Here is an 18374-nt window from a genome sequence, read left to right on the forward strand (position 1 = left end):
CGCCCCCGGGCAGCGGGCATCGACGTCTGTTCAAGGGCAGGTTGATGAAACGCGAAATAAAAATCGCATTCATGTCAACGGTGTCGGCCTGTTTTATGATCCTAGGGCATCACTTAAGTCTGAAGAGCTTTATCCATGAGGAAGGCGTCGTACAGTGCCAGCCCGGGCAGAAATCCCTCCCTGCTCTGGCCCCTCCGTGAGGGGAAATTAATTGTCTGCTGCTGCTGAGGTTGGTGTTAACGACTGAGAACCAGAAAATAGGCCACTCGGGTTTTTTATGGATACATATAAATGGAAAAACGTAAACCAGAAGACTGCAAGGTGATGCTAGATGTAGGCATAAGTGTACAATCTAACTTGGAAACTTGCTTATATTTATATTTAATGAGTTAGGCTTGCTGCTCAGTAGACACTGCATTGTGCTTGATCTGACTTTAAACAGTTAAAACCAGCTGGTGGCTGTTTTCTTTCTACCTCCTTATTCTTACTTGTTGTGTACAGTTACATTGGTTCAATGGTGAATAGGATGACATGAATTTGGTTTTTATGTTTACTAAAGCTAACACAGGTTGTTCCGGGTTCTTCCTCCTGTGGTCTTCTGATGGGGGAGATGGGCAATCCTGACCTGAGATCGGGATAAGTGGCTGTGGAGTTGTTCTTCACTGTGTCTAAGCTGATCCAATGCTGGCTGCTGGTGAAGGTGACCATCCTCTTTCCCTAGCATGGGTTATGTGTATCTCCTCCCTGCCTCGTGTTGGTCTGACCCCAAGATGGGTTACAAGATAAATCACTCTTCTATAGAAGAGATTTAAGTTTCTCTTGGTTTCCTTTCCTGAATCACGATCACAGCAGGATCAGATGAATGCTAATGTGCAGCTTATTTTTGGTGGCAACTGGCTGTTAGAATGAGTTAGCTGTAACATTGTGCACCTCGGATATTATCACTAATGGCAGCCCTGACATGGGAAGTCTTTACTATTCTTGTGTAACATTTTGAAGTGGTTTGTAGCATCTTTGGAATGCACGCAGTAGACTAATTTTTGTGTGAGTGATTTGGATAGTGTGTTTCCAGAAGTCAGATTTTTGTGGCAGTAAGATGAGAAGATGGGAAAATTCCTAGGGATGGAGTTTGAGGTAGGAGGACAAGAACGTCTCATGTCCTGGACATAAGATGGCAAGCAAAAGTGCTTGTGCTGTCTATTAGAGTTTGAGTCATTATAACATCCTACGAATTGCTTTGGGATGGGGGTTTAAATTCCACAACTGTGTTCTGGCTGTGCTGTCATTTGATCAAGGAAAACATCAATCTGTAACAGGGGGCCTAGGTTGTCCTTCTCTATTGCACGTTTCTCTCCCACTTTCACTTTTCTTTAGCTTATGTACTGCTTTTCACTGTATTGTGAGGTGGTTTGAGGCCTTAAATATTGTGGTGGGGGGGGGGGGTGTGTGTGTTTTTTTTTTTTTCCTTCTTCTGGGGATTGTTTAAAGGACAACTCTATTTGGTCAAAAAGCACAACACGAGCATGTCTTTTGGTGTGTGTGTGTGGTTTTTTTTTTTTCCTTCTTCTGGGGATTGTTTAAAGGACAACTCTATTTGGTCAAAAAGCACAACACGAGCATGTCTTTTATCTTTTTCCCATGAATGCTAAAACTGTGAACTGCCAAGTTCAAGGTTCAGCATTTTCCCATATTATTTTAACTCTTCGCAGTACTCTGTCTTGCTTTTTATGCACTTATAATAGTTTTGTTGTTTAACTGCCCATTTTCCAAACAAGGGATCCCAGATGAATCCTTCCGTATGATCTTAAGAACTCTTAAAAATGTAAAGTAAGCCTTTTGTCTCTTCCTAATAAAGATGCTGAGAGTCCTCATGTTGAGAAGGGTACCAAGGTTACTGACTCTTTGGCTCTTCCAGCCTTCCTTGCAGGTGTTTAGGCAAAGCTGAGACATAGACATGTTGCGTTTGTACGTAGGTTTTCACTCTTCTCTTCCCTTTGATCTTCCTTTGTTATCCAGAAGCCACAGATGCTTGCAAATTACTAGCAGATTCTAGGAACTCATTTTGCCGTGTTCAGATGGGAGCCTAAAAGAACATCCAAACCAGATTTATTCATAGAGGTACTTTTACCTTGGGATCTCTGGGAGTAGGTTGAAATGTGTGCATCTTCTTTCATTTTTGGTTTTTCTCCAAAAGGACTGTGCTGCTTTGACACTTTCCAGTTTTATTTTGTAACTGTCAGAATATCTTGAAAAATCAACAGTCCTTGCTACACTATGTGCTTCTCTAAGGACACATTAAGACTTGTAAAGACTCTCTTAAACTCCTGCCATTTGAAGCATAAATTCTTTTGAATTTGCAACCAGGATGTGTTGTGGTGTATGTGCAGTCTTGCATAGACTGAAGGAGAGCCTTACGCAGTGAAGAAGGCAGTCCTCGCCCCCATGGGATGTGAGAACGGTCTTACGAGGAAGTAACTAAGCAAGCGGAAGGAAATTGTAAAAGTGAAGCATATTGTAGTGACAGGGTTTTAGCAGCAGTACTAGTAATGTTAAGCAGTGGTAGTAAGTTTTAATGTTTGAGGCAATTTCTGAACTAGATCAGTTCCAAGTAGTTTATCACCTTGTCTAGGCCTGTTTAGAGCAGAGGTAGAAGGTACAGTTACTGTAAATCACCTTGCCCATCAGGAAAGAATAGTACCGTACCACTAAATCTGGCTGTTGAGTTTCTGACTTGCATGGTAATTAAATGGATGGCAAATACGTAAATACAGGTAAAATAAGAACATGGTGTTCTGAGTTTCTAACAGACGCAGATGACTGCCACTCAGGATTTGCTGTACACACACCTAGCTTGTATTGCTGAGGTTATTTTTTTTTCTGGGTGTCAGCTCTTACAGATGAGAGCGAAGCTGATCAATGATAGGCTTCTCTGCTTTCAGACTCGTGTTGACGCCAGTAGATTATTCTGTGTTTAGGTCAATGGAAACTTTTGGGCTATTTTATTCCTCTCCGTGAATACGTGCCAGCAGTGTTTGCAAAATCTAGCAGTTTGATACTCCTCGAGGTCTGTGCCAGCACAGCCAGCAGTAATCGTGTCCATGTACTGTGCAGTCATTTGTCTGTTCTCTCGGGCTGGTGTACGCGTGGTTCGGAAAGGCAGAGTCCTGGGCTGCTGAACCTTAGAGGGACCGGCTTCCTGCTTTTCTCCTGCTTGGGTTAGATGGGTTTGATGTGATAACTTGAGACGTCATTTCTAGGGGAATATTTTTTTCCCTAACTTCCACTCTGCTCTTTGCTAGCTGCAGTAATAGTTAAGTGTTACATGACCAGAAAGAAGTTTGCAAATCCGGTGAGGAACTGCCATCTGTGTAAATGAGATATTTCTCTTACAGGCAGATAATATTAGTTAACTGGCTTTTATTTTCTTGAATGAGGAAGAACAAGGTCAAGGTAAATTTCTTGTTTTTATTAGGAAAGTAATTTACACCTTGTTTTGCTAATGTTTTGCAAACAGATGTGTGTTATACTGCTCAGAAAAAACAATCCTGCCTTGCATCATCTCTGTGCTAGAAATCTTCTCTTTTTCATCCAGCAATTTACAGAGTAGAACTCTTTAGCTGGTAATTAACTTGAAGTTAGTAATTCAAGCAACATAACTTTGCTGTCTTTACTAGTAAAAATGAAGTTATGAGGGTTGCTTATTCACTCTTTGTACACTGTATGACACTTTCAAAGTTTCAAGAACTGTCACCTACATACTTACATGTACATAATTATTCTTTTTTAAATAGCTGGCATGATCAGTTTATGGACTGCAAATTTGATTGTTTCACTGAAGTTTTTAGTTTGGGCATTGGCTTGCATTCTTAGTGATTCAAAAATTGGGATGTTGCACTCCTATGAAGGAGCAGGAGTGTAGCTGTTTAGAAATAGCTCAAAATGCAGGTGAAGCCAGCCAACTTTACTGGTTACAGTAAGAAGGCACTAAATAACTTCAGAAGCCTAAATTGGAGTTTCAGGACTAGTGAAGAGATGCTGTGATCATTGTATGCAGAATCTAAAGGCCTGGCTTTTAAATTGAGGGGATAATTTGGGGGAGAATTCTCTGGTTTATACAACAATTTGGGTGACCTGCATAAATAGAGGTGGAAACAATTTGGTAAAAGTCGAAGCTAACACAAGCAGAATGGATATTTATATATGGGAACGCAAGCCACACAAACTTTACTGAGCTGTTATGCAAACCAGAGCATTTAAAGCAGCATATTCCGTAAGGATATACTAGGTAATGCCAGTGTAAGATCTGTGTGCCTCGTTAGTATAGTGGTGGAAGTTTTTTGAGCAGTATTTGGCATTTAAGAGATGCGTGGAGACTTTTGTAAGCCAGCCAGATAAATATTCCAAGGGAAGTCCTTAGAACCAGTCTCTTTCATGTAGCACCAGTTGCTTGTACCTGACTTATTTTTTAATTTCATTACTTTCTGCCTTTATAAGTGTTAACATATCAGCCTAAGAGAACAAATGATCTGAAAAAAGTATGCCTGGCTGTAGGTCTCTCTTCTAGAATAGAAAGTTATGAAAGCAAGGGATGCTCTTGGAGGGTTTGACTCAGCCTGGTTGACCTAAATATAGGAAGGAGGGAGGACTTTGTAGGCAATGCTTGCCAGTAGGGCGTGGACAATTGTTCCAAAATTGAGATGATTTTATGTAGCAAATGTGCTCTTCTTCATCGAACACTCCTTTTTCTTAATGTCTTACGTCTGTATATCCAACAAATGATATTGGCTTCACTTATAATCTTTCCCAAAGGAAATGTGTGAAGGAGCAGCTTTGGATGGTTTAAGAAGCAAGACAAAAATCTTAAGACCCATCTCATTTTAGTTAAATGGATGATTGTAGCCTGTCTCCCGATGCACAGTCTGCCTCACAGTACTATTGCAACTTTAAATAATTAGTTGCCTGTTTTTGTGTCCATGCCTGGCCTGAGTCCTCTTCAGCTGTTCTCTTGCTGTCCGAGGAAACAGCTGTTTAGGAACTGTGATTCCTATTTCAGTCAAGTAGGAGACTACCGTTAGGATTAACAACATGGGAAGCCCAGCCTTTTTCTTTGCAAGCCCAGATGCTGAGCTTGTCTGCAGGATGTAATGTTAATCATTACCTCATCTAGAAGGATGTTTTTCCAGGCCTGTTGCTGAATAAAGTTGGAGCTCAAGCGTACTTGCAAGGCTTTCAACACTGTTCAGTTTGGTTTGGGTGGTTTTGGTTTGTTGGTTTTTTTTTCTTCATCCTTTGGTTGCAAGGAGCATAATCCACATAGCATTTTGGGCTTGTGAAACAAGGTATTTGTCCCTCCTGTCAAGTCAGCAGGTTGCCAGGAGCAGTGAATCTGTCTAGCTAGACATAAGCACTCATAGGCAAACCTTAAAATAGCAGCTCTGAAATATCAGCTGTTGTCTCGCTTGTGTTGAAATACTTTTTGGGGGAGAAGTTGCCCATTCGAATGGTGAGGGGGTGTGGAACTACAGTAAGTGAAATTTTCCTTCAGTTAGTAGTAAGGTGTCTTTGAGAGGTTTGGGGTGTTTTTTTAAATACCAGAGATGCTTCTGAGAAGGGAAAGTGCATGGTCATTTCATCGTGAAGCTTTCTCTGCTTCTGGTGTTATCTGGTGCTCTTGCTCATCGCCCTGAATCTACTAGAGATGAGTAGCTGGCCTTGCACATAGTAAAAAAAAACCACCAAAAAAACAAACAAACAAAAAAAAAACCAAACCAAAAAACCAAACAACTGATGTTTGGGCTTTCATTACACAGTAAAGATGAGGGAAGTGCTTAAGGGCTTCTTATGGGAAGACATCTGTAACCATCTACTCCTCCTCCCAAGACACTCTCCTTTTCTTTCACCTTATTTCAATTGGGGAACAAGAAGTAGGCTGTAGAGCTTTCCCAGCTAAAGCTGGAAAAATAACTGGTATGTGCATTGAAATGAGACTGTTACACCAGGCAAAAATATATTTAAAAAGCATCCATTTGGGTAGGCTTGGTCTTCAGTCTTGCAAGTTAGTGTTGGCCAGTTCCTGGTGAAGGTGTTTTTCATACCATGGGTAGCTGGGATGAGTTGTTGTGGCGCGGATCACTGTGGTTCAAGTTTACTGTGATTGCTAGATTCCAGCCTAGCATCTTTGCCCATAATTTTGTTTTAAACTCTTAAAAGTAAGATACTGTAAGGTAAATTGCTGCTGGTGAAGAGCTGCTGTATGCTTCTCCATCCTCTGCCCCACTGGAGACAGTAATCTCTTAAACTGAGTAGTCTGATGTGCTGGAGCTCATTTGCAGGTACTCTTAGATATTTTGAGGATGGAGAACCACCATTCCTGCTGGTAGGTAGCAAGAAATGTAAGGCAACTCTCAACGGCCTGGTTGTAGAAGCTTTAACTGTTGAAATTAAAGCTTGGTGTGGCATAATAAATGCTAAATAAGGTAATACTTCACTGGTAGGAATTTGAAGGTTTTAATTACCTAGGAGGAGCTGATCTAGTTGCCATGCAGTGCATTTACACACATTGCATTGTGTAAGTGACTTCAGGTAGGTGAATGACCATGTGACATGATTTTTTGTTATGAAAATGTGGCAGTTCTGGTCAGGCTGTTAAAAACTACTGACTTCTGGAGGCTGCAGAGAGGGTACAGAAGTAATGTATTTAGAGGCTGGGAAAAAGCAGGGGAGTAATACTTTCACGTTGGTGGGAATGTGCCATAACTCTGACCGCTGTACTAGTTTGACAACTGTCCTTACCTAGAGTACTTGCTGGTTAGACTTCAGTGCCAAAGACATTTCCTATGCGTATTTGGATGGATTTCTAATTCTGCCTTTAAACAAACTTAACTAAGCAGCATGAAGTGTGGAGGGCAGTGTGAACGGCAAGGCTTGGGAAGTATTTCCTGATGAGCAGAGCTAGGAGCAGTTTTATGGCCTAACCAGCTGAGAGTTTTTGGGCATTGAGAGAGGAGAAGATGCAAGCTAACTCTGACTAACACTGTTTCCAAAACCGAGGGTTGCTTGTTTTGGGACATGGATGTATGCCTAAACCAAAAACTGGTTAAATGAAGCAGCATCTCCCCAAGACGTATTTGACTCATCAGCATCTAGCCTGCAATCCTGTTCTCTGTTCCTTCATCCCTTCAGTATGCCACGTTTTCCTGTAAGTGAATTTCTGATACAGTGCGCACCCCTTTAGGGTGTGGAATTCTGAAGGGGTGTGTGTCTTCAAATCCTTTGAAAAATGTTGGGTTTATTGTGAGACATAAAAAATTGAAGTTTTAACAAAACTAGCTATTTCTGGGTTAAGGAAAGATGGATGTTTTGGGTATTAAGTATAATTGCACATAAATGGCACAACTCTGGTCTAAAACTTTGAGCGACTAATTCTGACTTGGAAGCTCCACTGAATAGACTGAAATAACTTTTGTTAATTTAGGGACTTAAGATACTGTTCGGTGCCAATAAAAATGAGTGTCTGAGCTAATTGCTCATTAAAAATTTCTGACCTAGAACTGGAAAGTTGATTGGCTCATGATGTACTTACAGTAAAATATCCTGGGTGTGATCTGAGAAGAGGTGGATTTGTTCAGTCGCGTCTGCTTTGCCCTTCTGCATGCCTGCAGCCTGTGAGCCAGCAGCTTGGCGTGGGCTGTGGTTTTATCCACCTAAATACTACCGTAGCATTTAAGAGTTGAGCTGGAGACAGTGAACAGGGAAAGTGATCTGATAGTGCCAAATCAGAGCTGTGTTCCAGTCTTGGATGTGGTGAGGAAGCCTCTTCATTTCCTATTGCTTCTAGCTCCTTGCTGGTTCGTTACTGCTCTTCCACAGCTCTTTTCTCCTTCCTGCATGCTGCTTTTGTGTGCAAGACGAAAGTTTCTTTTGTGATACAGCTTAATCCTGATGCTACACTTGCAAAAACACTGGGTGCCTTCTAGTTCTTCAATGCTTTGTGAGCTCCTGTGCTCTTTGAGAAAACATTTAGATTTTCTTTTTGTATTATGTGTTGCTGTACAAGAAATCAGAGCCTTTGGTAAACCAAAATTGCCAGGTGCATCACCACGGCTGTGTTCCTATTTTTAATACCCGGTAGTTACGTAGGGCAGTACTTGTTATCATTGGCATGTGAAGAAATGCAAAGACGATAGTTAAGTTTCAGAGCAACAATTTTGTTTCCTCTTAGCTGTCGGAAGGTTTATGTGAATGAGAGTGCATTATTCAATTTGTATTCGAACTTCTATCAAAGAAACAAGCAAGATGGTGTCTCCAACTGCTTCCAGCTTCCTCAAAAACAGATTCTCAGAGTTGGGTTTTTCCTACCATAATGTACTTGCAGTTTTTAGATTTAATTAGTGTCAGATTGATTTATCTTTCCCGGAACAGAAAGCTTACTGGAAGCGAGTTCCACAAAAGCAGTTTATTTGTGTGTTTACTGGTTTAGCTGGTTGGTCAGTGACTTGTGTTTTTAATACTGCCTGCAACGAAGTGATGATGCCTCTGTCCTGAGCAGTCCCACTGGTGATTCTTTGCAGACTGTTCTCGCAGTCCCACAGATGCCTCAAGCGCAGAGCTCTGCACAGACAGGGAACGTAAAGGAATAATGTTTCTTCCCTCTCAGTCTCTGTTCTTGCATATCTTGTGACCTTTCCCTTCACCAGTATCTGATTTAAATTTAATATATTTTTTTCTTTGCCTTCCTCTTTTGAGTACTTCCTACCTCCCAAAATAGCCTTTCTCTAATCCCACATTTGAATACCAAATTCAGTTGAGTCTGTCTCTTCTGTCTGCTTTTGCCAGCGTCTTCCAGTAGACAGAAACGGAATACAGGAGTATCTGGCATGCTAAAAGCTGGGTCAGGTTTTTAAACTTGTTCCCTCAGGTCAGATGGATTTCAGGCATCCCCACTTCAGTCTTCTAATTATGGAACGTTTATCAGCTAACATACTAAGATGACAGGAGAGCAAGGAAAGGCTCTTGGTGTGCTTCACATGCAGAAAAATCCCTGGGCTCCAGTCTCCTATCGAACTCTTGTAGCTTCGCATTTTTTCCCTTCACTTTTTTTCCCTTCACTTTTAAAATGCACATCGCTTTAGATTCAGATATTTCAGATATGGCTGTCTATACTGGTGCCAATGTACTACAGTCTTCACGTGGAAACATGAAATCATATTTGCTTTTGCTGACTATGAACAGTAAAAGATAACAACCTACTTTTTTTTTCTGTGTAATCGCTTCTTGTTTTTCTCCAGTTGCAAACTTGAAGTTCTTTCAATTGAGTTGCTAGCAAAATAGTAGATATAACTTTACATGCTTTTAGAAAATAAGTCAGTTTAAATTTGAATGGTCTGCAACAGCCCTATTGCTTTGCTTTGCAACTGTGCATTTCCCATAATCTGTTTTCTTCAAAATATCCATTCTCCCATATAAAAATGTGTGTGTGCTGGTCTTGATTTTCTTGCTTTGCTGAATGTGTTGCTGAGCTCTAAGAGGATTTACATTGACAAATATGTTGAATCAACATCTGTTGAAAATTGAAGTGGTCTTTTGGGACATTTTTTGTGATACCCAAAGGTCATGCTACTCCATTGTCTATTAAATAGGAAATTTAAGTCTGCCCTGGTGTGAAATGAGTACACTGAAACAGTGATGTGACCTAACCTTTACATGAACTGTGGAGGAATCTAGGGTCTCTGGGAAATAGTATGCTTGTATGTGGATACAAGGGATAATGTTGGTATATGTAGGGAATGTCAGTGTTTTAATTATAGAGGGTTACACAGTGTTTTTAGTAATATTTATACATTCTTGTCTAATTACCCTGGAAGAAATATCATTATCTGGTGAACTAGAGTAAGTGAAGAAAGGTTCTCTACATGTGCTGGTGAAATGCTTTTGTATCACTGATGGAATAAATATATACTGTCAGACTTAACAACGATTTTCAGGCTAGCAGAAAGGCATCTGGAAACCCAGAACTTGTCTAACCAAGCAATCTACAAATTTAGCATTAGAAGATAAAGATAAATGGGTTTGTAGTGAGCTATACTCTTACAGCAATCCATCCTAATTTTTTTGGGGTGGGCTCAACTTGTTAATACAGAAGCAAGTTTCTTGTAGAGATCTGTATTACCTAGAGTTGCCTCTCTGAGGTCTGCTGCCTGTGCTGCTGGCATAACAAGTCTGCTCTTTCAGTCTTCCCACCATAAAATCAAAACAGTGTGCCAAAAAAAATAGTCTAATATCTTGGATACGAGCTCTGTGAATACAGCAGTCAGGTATAAAACCTTACATATAACACTTCTAAGATTGCTTGGTTCACCTCAGGAGCTGGTAGTAAACGTTAAGGGAATTGGGTTTTCGTTGTCACTTCCTCTAAGAGAATGTGACTCTCAAAGGGCTGAAGTTTTGCTGCTGGTTTATCCAGTTCTCTCGCTGCTTGTTACTTGCCATTTTTTGGACACAGCTGTTCCCCACATTAAACTAATTGATCGACAGAATTTGAGTGTTAAATAGACTGAGACTGATGATAAAGTTACAATTGTATCTGCTGAGTGGTAATCGCTGTTAGGGAAAGAAGGAGCAAGCAAAGAAAGGACCTGACATGGGGAGGGCTGCCGCTATATGTCTTACACTGTTGTTGTATTCCCAGCAACATTCCTTGATTTCAAGAACTCCAGTAAATAGCGGTGAAGTTCATTTTTGTCATACAACTAAACAAGGTGTGTGTAGCCTGGTAGTGTATTTCAGACTGAACTCATTTGTTAGTAAGGGTTAGGACACAGATTCTCCAGGTAATCCATTATAGCTCAGACCTGGTTTGGATACAGTAATCCTGTCCCACCCCCACACAAAAGCTGTCCAATCGTTTCTTAAACAATGCTGGTTTTTTAGCTTTAATCTGAGCTGATGGGTTGTTCAATGCCATCTCCCTCGGGGCAAGTTGTCTTGACATGTCCTGGCTCTCTGGGAATTCCTCTTCCCACGAGGGAATGTGGAAAGATAGCAAGCATGAGAGGGTAATTCCCATCCGCTGGCCAGGTAAGAGTATCTTGTAGATAAAAAATTTTTGAATTGGTTGTAATGGTGAGATATGGAGGATAGTGTGATTTTTTTTTTTTTTTTAAATTTTTTTTTTAACTTATTTTTCACAGGTCTCCTGAAATTCCTTGAGAAGTGTGAATTTTTAAAACGTTTTCTCTGTGAAGTTTCCTCTGTGTGCTTTTTCTGAAAACTGAATGTAGAACTTGGCTCCTTTCCTGAAGAGACATGGTTAGAGTGCTGTTACTAAATGTTTGAAGTTTGATATTTGTGCTTAAAGGACAGAAAATCTGGTAAAGCACAATGTAGTAGAAGCTGGTATCCATACTCTGCAGCATACAGCTGTACTAACAAGAAAAGGCAATTTCACCACACTTTTTTTTTTTTTTAAGGTCGTTTGTCTGGATATCAGCACTTTTCCTTAAACCAGATTCTCTCAAGCAGGTTTTGGCATTTCTTTGATTGACGTTACGAATCAAGAATTTCAGCTTGTATTTGAAATGTCCTGACTCTTCCATCAGAATATAGGTGGCCTGAAGGAGAGCTACAGGTTATTTATTACAGCAGGGTATCTTAGGTAATCAAAAGCACAGTTTCTCTGCAGGAAGGTGGTACGACTTGAAGAATTGCATGGAACTCTTTCCCACCTAGCTATCCCCAAATGCTTTTTGCACACGCGTAACAAATGGTCCAGTGCTTAACAGAAGTATAAAGTAGTGGGGGGGCATGAAAATGTTTTTATCTTATAAATAAAACATATATACACACGTTTACCATATACAAGAGAACTGTTGTGAAAATTGCCAGTCTCCTCTGGTGATGTCTCTTGTAGGGTCCTTCATAGAATCTATGTTCTAGACTTCTGATCTTCTCCAGTACTTACCATGCTTCTAGGTCCTTTTTTTAAATTTGATACAAAGTCAGTGTAGCTGAGGAGGTAATGAAAAACAGTGCCTTGCAACTTGTAACCGCTATACTGTAGTCTCACAAAACTTCATATTGTAAACACAATAAAATGGTCTATTACCAGGTTGCTTTATTAACTCTAATCAGTCTAAAGAGCTAAATTTAATTAAATCTGCTTGTGGATGAGAATATTCCGCCCATGGAAAGGTGCACTAAAGGTAATCTCCAGTTTTCAATCTTAATTTTACATGCAAAAATCTGTTTTGTCTTTCATTTGCTTGAAGCCAGGTAGGAATGTATCTATAAGGATTTTTTTATTATTATTAATTATTATTTGAAGAGGTCTGATCTTCCTGACTTTTTGTGACAGAAAATAGAAGTATACCTATAAGATGTGAGGAAATAACTTTGTATATTAGATGTATGCAGCTGTAGATATTTCTTACTTATTGAAAGTACTATGTAAACAAACATTGAACCCTCTGTTCTGACTTGGTACTTGAATGTTTGTGTTTTGAACTCCCACTTATTAAAGTACTTAAAAACAATTTACTATTTACAGTTTAAATATCCTGAATTCTAGGTCAGCTCTTTCTAGGAAAAAAGGTTCTTAAGTGAGGAAGAAGGAGAATATCTATTTTCAAATACATGGCTGGGAAAGAAAAGTCCCACTGAGTGTACATGGAAACTTTTTCACTACTAAAAAGTTGTTTTGGACTTACTTTTTTTGAAAGGGTGCTCAAACAGTATTGTAAAGTGTCCACGTTTTTGAGTGGCTTCTAGAGTGTTATCCCTTGTTTTTAACAATTTTATTTTTTTATTACATTTTGGAGGTAGGCTCTGCACATCTGTGTTACCATGAGAGCTTACATCAAGTGTCACAACACACTGATTTTTGTTTTGCTGTCAACGAGCTGTAGGATTGAGGATCAAAACTGTTGTCAAGAGTGCTTAGTGTAGATAATAATTATTTTGACTCCCTAACAGTTTAAATAGTACTGATACCGACTGTTAGTCTAGTATCCATATAACTGAGTTTGATTATGCAATCTGGTAACGTAAGGCTGACATGAACACTGTCAAGTGTTTTCTTTAAAAGAACATGCTGTGTAGCTCCTGAGATGAGGAGTAAAGCCATGCTGAACGGTCAGTGCTACCTAATGCTGGAGAGAGACGTGCTAAAGTAGAGAACAAGCATTCTGAAAACTAGACACATTAAAAATCCTCCCTGCAGCCTTTGTCAGTAGTCAGTACAAAAATTCATTTCACTTGAGTTTTTGACATTAAACTTGAGGATGTTCCAAGAACTTACACTATGGGCATTGCAGAAAATCCTGCCTAGCAGCCTTGCAAATCCAAGTGTCATCTTGGGAAGGCCTGCAGACTTTTATAAACTGTATGACGGGTAACTGTGTTATGCCTAGATGGTGGTGGGTGGAAACTTTAGGTAGACTTATTTCTATGTAGGATAAACCCCACACTCATCTGTTAGTAAATACATGAAGATTTCTTGGATGTGTCTTCAGATATGTTCTATTTAAAAGGAAGAGGCGTGGGGAGATAGAGGAGGAGGAAGCAAGGGCCACCTGAGGAAAAGGTCCAATGCTGGTGCAGAGCAAAGAAGCAGCTGACAAGGTCTGATGCTGCAGCCTAAGGTCATAGGCAGGTAACCCTCTGTATAGTATAACATTGTAACTCCTGAAGTATTTTGTCTACTTTTGTGCTCAAATGTTTATTCCTACCACTTTGAGTGACATGCTTTATGAAAGGCTTTTACTGACTTAAATAGTCAAGTGTAAGTAGTAGGTGTGATGAGTTTCCAAAGACTGGATCATATTTTTATTTCTTTTCTACGTGCACTCTTGTTCCTTGAGAACATTATGCTATGCTTTGGTCACAAGAAAGTAAGTCCAAAGGATGACTTCTTTTTTCCCACCCAGGAGAACTTGCATTGAGTGTCAAGCAGGCCATATTATTCAGACATACTGTGCACCAGATAGCCAGTTTATATATGGAAACAACACACTTCTGGTACTCTCTTTAATGTGCTAAGCTTGACAGAATTCCATTTGAGATGCAGTAAGTGGTTAGTCTGGCTAGATTTGCTTGTTCATGAACACTGAGGAAGAGGGAAAGTATGGTATGGCAAATAAGGGCAATCCAGATATTTAACATTATGGACCGAATTGTTTCCTTCAAAATATTATACTTGCTTTAGAAATGGCTAATACAGTAGTTATGTGATATATTTGTTTGTTTATTGTCAGACTGTCTTCAGTTTGCTTTTGCTTCAGTTCTAAAACAGGAATACAGGCAGACTGGGTGTGATGAGATGTAGTATTGATCCTAATATGGCCAAACCAAGACAATTGTATAAATGGATTTAATTTCCAATTCTGTAGTGTTGCAGTGAGTTCTGTCTGAAGTGTTCCCTGTACAATCAGGTCACACCTTGGAAATTACAAAAGTGAGATTTGTTTTTATATTAAATGGGTCTTGTTGACAGTCTTCTGTTCTCTTAATTTATTAATTTGAAATAACTTTTCTTGCACAATAGTTTTTAAACCAGGCCTATTTTTATAGTGCATGAAAATATTTAGGCTGGGTGGGAGTCTGCAATAAATATTTTTATTCCCTAAAGTGATGGCTCTTGGTCAACTTCTATGCTCTTACTCATCAGCTGCTGGTCTTAATTCTGCTGAATTCAAACTTTTTATCTCTGAAGAGCAGAAATAATTATTTATGCATGATTCTTACTCCTGAGTATTGTCTCATTAATGAGATGCTGAGATTCCTTGGTTCTTGAAGGCAGTTCTTTCAGGAGCCTGGCTATGCCGCTGCTGTGTTTGACATTGTGCAAATCAATCAGTATAGATGTTGGTTTCAAAGCGTCCTTGTTTCTTTCTCAAGTTTTATTAGAGCTGGAGACACTTGAAAGATTGTGTGACTGGCAATGCTCAGTATAACTCTTTTTTTCCATAAAAAAATGAAATCAAGCTTTCGGCATAAAGGTCTCTCTTAAATAAAAGATCTCCAAACTGAGGGCTGAGTCTGAGCACAGCAATAAACTTGCACTCTGATGGTTTATTTCCTCATCCTGTTTGGCTGCTTATGCTATGAGATTATGCTACACAAAAATGAAACCCCAAGACAAAGAAAATATCCCACAGCTTCCTAGAAGCCTTTTTAGTTTGTCAAGCAGTGCTTATTTTAGAAATGGGCTACTTCAGGGGCATGAGAGAAAATCATGGTAATGCCATCAAATGCTTCAGTAGTCAGATGTCAAAGTAGTCGACATTTGTTTTGCTTGAATGCTTTTTAATGTTACTACTTTTAGAAGATAATCAATGTTCTGTGCAACTGCTTTCTCATTTTCATGCATTTCATGCTCATGTCAGCTCTCTTCATTATGGAATATTCTAAGCTCATGAAATCAAAAAAGTTTTAGCCTTTTTTTGGTTACAGTTAAGTGAAGTGCAGAAAACTACAAGAGCCTGTTTTATTCTCTTGACTGGTGGCTTTTCCTACCACAGTGTTGTTGGAAATTCCAGGGGAAAGGGTTATGGCTGGAATGGAAATGGAGAGTAAACTTTCCTCACTTGGACATTGACTCCAACCAAGAACAAAGTGATCCTGGCAGAGTACCATGGGAAAATCTATGGTGCTGGGGCAGGCAAATGCCACGTTTTACAACTGCAATGCTTATTCAGAAGGGGAAAAAGGGAAAAATAAGTTGATCATGCAAAAAGGGTAGGAGAAAAAGGAGGGAGGCATCTTATGCCTTAAAATATCTTTGAAAGCAAAGTGCTGGTGTTGATTTTCACAGCTCCTTGGAAGTTGTGCCATCATTAAGGGAGGGGGCGTGATACTGTAGGTCCATCCAATGTACCAGTAAAGCAGTTGCCCTTCTGTAAGAGATGGGGGGGGAAAAAACAGCGCTTAAGTCTTGCCTGACTAGCGTAGACATGAGAGCAGAACCCAGTTATGCTGCATCTTTATCCCCTGTTTCTTAACTCCCAAGCAGTTGCTTCCTTCACTTTGCTGTTTCCTGTTGTTTGAGAGGTGAAGCAATGCCGGCTCTGGCAGGGCTTTCAGCTCTGCCGGGGCGATGCCTGTAGTTCAGCTAAGTAGGGTGTCATAGGAATGAGCTTCCTGTCCTAACGGTTCTGTCTTCTTCACCTCCCTGCCGCTGACTCATGCTCGTGATCAAATGACAAAGTTAACTCCTTAAAAGAGAAAAAATAGTAACTTTTCTATGAATGCAGAGTGCAGGAAACTGGTGTCTCTTTTTTTTCTTTTTTTCCTTTGGAGTTTGTGTTTTGCCTCAGTACTAGAAATGTACTGACCAGTTGCTCAGGATGAAGTAGGTCAAAACGTGAACTGGCTCAGTCTCTCCAGTTTAGGTGTCACAGGCAGGCGGCAGAGGTTTTCTGCATGTGTATGTTGCTGGCTAATTTGCAATTCCATTCTGAAACAGATTAGAGATCTGCGGCAGCTTTTTTGGGTTCAGCGTCTTGGACATTAGCGATAGGATTACGAGAAAGGCCTTTTTGTTTGTAGAAGACCTGTCTTTTCCTGCCTTGATTTGGTGAGATAGGAAGCCAAAATTGAAGGATTATTATTGAGATTAATTGACTGGAAGGTTAACCTTGATGCAGCCAGTCCTTCACCTATATCCTTGTCAGGATGGTTTTAATCTAGTGTTGGTCTTTGGCATCTGAAATCTATTATAAAGTGATTACTTTGGATGGAATTGCACTTTGTAAACCACAGCCTGAGTTCAGCAAAAGTTGCACTGGACCTACTTATTGTGAGTAGAAGCTCCCTAGTGTGATGGATGTTGTATTATGATAATTCTAGAAGACAAGGTATATCTTTAGAAGCAATACTGATTTATTACTAAAATCTAGAGAAAATGAGCTTTTGTGCTTGGCAGTTTCTCTGCTCCTCTAGTACATCGCTTTTCCAGTACACATTTGAGAAGTTGTGCCCCCCTTCCCACCCAAAGTTTGGCAAGTTGAAACTATATAACTTTAAATATTTAATCTCAGAGAAGAGGATCAGTAGGACTTATGAGTTAATGAATGAGGTGAAAGAGTAGGCAGGACAAGCCAAGAGACTCTTAATAGTTCTGGCTGCTTTTGTATGTACTGTACCTTTTATCACTGTGTTTGGATTGGAGTAACTTTTTCACATCCAAGATTTTTGGCATCCTGACTCTTCTCTTGATCTAGTTGTAGAGGCTTTAGACCGTGATTGTTTAGTAGTAGTCTCAAAGAGCTTTTCGAAAAGAAGATCTAGAAAAGCATTCTAGTAAAGTTCAGGAGCAGAACTATTGGCTTCATCTGTTCCTCGTACTCTGAGTGACAAAGCTAGATGTGGGAAGTGTGTGTGTGCAAAGTGAGCGAGGTCATAGCTCAGTTGCTGGCAACAAATGGCGTACATCTCTGAATGGGCTCTGTAGTTTCATGTACATTTACTTCTGGTAAAAAGACTGAATAACAGTGAAAAACTAGATTTGGGCTTTGCACTGTGATTGCAGTTGAGGTGTGCATGTGGGGTTTTTTTGTTTTTTTTTTTTTCCCTTGTAGGAAGGCTGAAAGCTTAGCTATTTTCTTTTATAAAATATGTTGCAACCACTTGCCATCTGAAGCTAGAACTTTGTCAGAAAAGACATTGAAAATGACAGCTGAGAGCTGAAAAAACTCACACATCTAAAAGAGGAGGAACTCATGATGCTTTTCACTGTTCAGATGCTGGTAAGGGCTTATGCAGGATTTTCTGATGACACCTCCCTGCGTTACAGATGCGTTGCTAACACTACCATACGGTGGAACCAGGTTGTAGTTTTGCAAGTTTTGGTCTGTGAGAGTGAAGTCTGCATGACGTAGTAAATCTGTGCATAACAACTAGAGTTGAACCAGCTTCTGTACTACCAGTTTGAGATTGCCCTGTGGCCTCCCTCCTTTGCAGCATCTCCTTTTCCCGTTATGACAGTCCCCGTGTAGACCCCTGACGCTTGCAGTCATTCAGTTGTCACTTGCGGCTAGCTCCTTAGCTAAAAACTAGATTTCCTAATTGCTACAAAATGTGAGTTGAGGTCCAAACACACGTGGAAGTAAGATGATTTATATAAAAGGTTTAAGAGTAGCATCAATTCTTTCTGACACTTTCTCAGAAGTCCATTTTATATCTCCAAGTGAATTTTGGGATTTGCTGGAACAGGAGGGGAAATAGAGACTCTTATTTGGGTGCTAAAGCTTGTCTACAGAGATGTTCATGTTTGCCCATTTCAGCTGCTTATTGTGTTGAGTGAAGTAGCTCCATCATGCTGAGCAATTCAGTATGATAGATTATCAAATTGATTCTTTAAAAAAAAAAAAAAAAAAAAA

General features: G+C 39.9%; 1 protein-coding gene across 7 annotated transcripts in view; it reads left to right on the forward strand.

Moving 5' to 3' along the window:
* The first annotated feature begins 34 nt into the window (after nucleotides 1-34).
* The window catches only part of LRRFIP1 (LRR binding FLII interacting protein 1), a 108825-nt gene continuing 90485 nt past the window's right edge, over nucleotides 35-18374 (forward strand). For 4 of the 7 annotated variants that reach the window (XM_009285117.2, XM_009285115.2, XM_009285118.2 and 1 more), the window contains exon 1: nucleotides 35-229. The gene's annotated coding sequence lies outside the window, so the exon portion shown is untranslated. The remainder of the gene's footprint in view (nucleotides 230-18374) is intronic. The other 3 variants (XM_009285113.2, XM_009285114.2, XM_009285116.2) reach the window with 2 other exon arrangements.

The sequence above is a fragment of the Aptenodytes forsteri genome, unplaced genomic scaffold (genome assembly GCF_000699145.1).
Source record: "Aptenodytes forsteri isolate BGI_AS27 unplaced genomic scaffold, ASM69914v1 Scaffold264, whole genome shotgun sequence".
NCBI classification, from domain to species: Eukaryota; Metazoa; Chordata; class Aves; order Sphenisciformes; family Spheniscidae; genus Aptenodytes; species Aptenodytes forsteri.